Source organism: Musa acuminata, unplaced genomic scaffold (genome assembly GCF_036884655.1).
Source record: "Musa acuminata AAA Group cultivar baxijiao unplaced genomic scaffold, Cavendish_Baxijiao_AAA HiC_scaffold_783, whole genome shotgun sequence".
Lineage (NCBI taxonomy): Eukaryota > Viridiplantae > Streptophyta > Magnoliopsida > Zingiberales > Musaceae > Musa > Musa acuminata.
In genome coordinates this window covers 17501-20000 of record NW_027021012.1, presented here as the reverse complement: position 1 = coordinate 20000, position 2500 = coordinate 17501, and positions in this window count along the sequence as shown.

Here is a 2500-nt window from a genome sequence, read left to right as displayed (position 1 = left end):
CAAAACGGCCCAAAAACGGGCCAAAACTGGCCATTTTTGGCTGCGCGAGCGAGCGGAGAGCGGCGGACAGCGAGCTAAGCGAGAGGCAGCACCGTCCCTGCTATACGAAAGCCCCATCCAGCCCTGTGCCACCCGGGGGGTTCCAGGGTGCTGAGATGGCTGACATTTTGCTCCGCTCACGACGGTCACCGCGCGACGCAAGAACAGCCCAAAAACAGGCCAAAACGGCCCAAAAACGGGCCAAAACTGGCCATTTTTGGCTGCGCGAGCGAGCAGCGAGCGGCGGACAGCGAGCGAAGCGAGAGGCATCACCGTCCCTGCTATACGAAAGCCCCATCCAGCCCTGTGCCACCCGGGGGGTTCCAGGGTGCTGAGATGGCTGACATTTTGCTCCGCTCAAGATGGTCACCGCGCAACGCAAAAACAGGCCAAAAACTGGCCAAAACGGGCCAAAACTGGCCATTTTTGGCTGCGCGAGCGAGCGGCGAGCGGCGGACAGCGAGCGAAGCGAGAGGCAGCACCGTCCCTGCTATACGAAAGCCCCATCCAGCCCTGTGCCACCCGGGGGGTTCCAGGGTGCTGAGATGGCTGACATTTTGCTCCGCTCACGACGGTCACCGCGCGACGCAAGAACAGGCCAAAAACTGGCCAAAACGGCCCAAAAACGGGCCAAAACTGGCCATTTTTGGCTGCGCGAGCGAGCGGCGAGCGGCGGACAACGAGCGAAGCGAGAGGCAGCACCATCCCTGCTATACGAAAGCCCCATCCAGCCCTGTGCCACCCGGGGGGTTCCAGGGTGCTGAGATGGCTGACATTTTGCTCCGCTCACGACGGTCACCGCGCGACGCAAGAACAGCCCAAAAACAGGCCAAAACGGCCCAAAAACGGGACAAAACTGGCCATTTTTGGCTGCGCGAGCGAGCGGCGAGCGGCGGACAGCGAGCTAAGCGAGAGGCAGCACCGTCCCTGCTATACGAAAGCCCCATCCAGCCCTGTGCCACCCGGGGGGTTCCAGGGTGCTGAGATGGCTGACATTTTGCTCCGCTCACGACGGTCACCGCGCGACGCAAGAACAGGCCAAAAACAGGCCAAAACGGCCCAAAAACGGGCCAAAACTGGCCATTTTTGGCTGCGTGAGCGAGCAGCGAGCGGCGGACAGCGAGCGAAGCGAGAGGCATCACCGTCCCTGCTATACGAAAGCCCCATCCAGCCCTGTGCCACCCGGGGGGTTCCAGGGTGCTGAGATGGCCTGACATTTTGCTCCGCTCAAGATGGTCACCGCGCAACGCAAAAACAGGCCAAAAACTGGCCAAAACGGGCCAAAACTGGCCATTTTTGGCTGCGCGAGCGAGCGGCGAGCGGCGAACAGCGAGCGAAGCGAGAGGCAGCACCGTCCCTGCTATACGAAAGCCCCATCCAGCCCTGTGCCACCCGGGGGGTTCCAGGGTGCTGAGATGGCTGACATTTTGCTCCGCTCACGACGGTCACCGCGCGACGCAAGAACAGGCCAAAAACTGGCCAAAACGGCCCAAAAACGGGCCAAAACTGGCCATTTTTGGCTGCGCGAGCGAGCGGCGAGCGGCGGACAGCGAGCGAAGCGAGAGGCAGCACCGTCCCTGCTATACGAAAGCCCCATCCAGCCCTGTGCCACCCGGGGGGTTCCAGGGTGCTGAGATGGCTGACATTTTGCTCCGCTCACGACGGTCACCGCGCGACGCAAGAACAGCCCAAAAACAGGCCAAAACGGCCCAAAAACGGGACAAAACTGGCCATTTTTGGCTGCGCGAGCGAGCGGCGAGCGGCGGACAGCGAGCGAAGCGAGAGGCAGCACCGTCCCTGCTATACGAAAGCCCCATCCAGCCCTGTGCCACCCGGGGGGTTCCAGGGTGCTGAGATGGCTGACATTTTGCTCCGCTCACGACGGTCACCGCGCGACGCAAGAACAGCCCAAAAACAGGCCAAAACGGCCCAAAAACGGGCCAAAACTGGCCATTTTTGGCTGCGCGAGCGAGCAGCGAGCGGCGGACAGCGAGCGAAGCGAGAGGCATCACCGTCCCTGCTATACGAAAGCCCCATCCAGCCCTGTGCCACCCGGGGGGTTCCAGGGTGCTGAGATGGCTGACATTTTGCTCCGCTCAAGATGGTCACCGCGCAACGCAAAAACAGGCCAAAAACTGGCCAAAACGGGCCAAAACTGGCCATTTTTGGCTGCGCGAGCGAGCGGCGAGCGGCGAACAGCGAGCGAAGCGAGAGGCAGCACCGTCCCTGCTATACGAAAGCCCCATCCAGCCCTGTGCCACCCGGGGGGTTCCAGGGTGCTGAGATGGCTGACATTTTGCTCCGCTCACGACGGTCACCGCGCGACGCAAGAACAGGCCAAAAACTGGCCAAAACGGCCCAAAAACGGGCCAAAACTGGCCATTTTTGGCTGCGCGAGCGAGCGGCGAGCGGCGGACAGCGAGCGAAGCGAGAGGCAGCACCGTCCCTGCTATACGAAAGC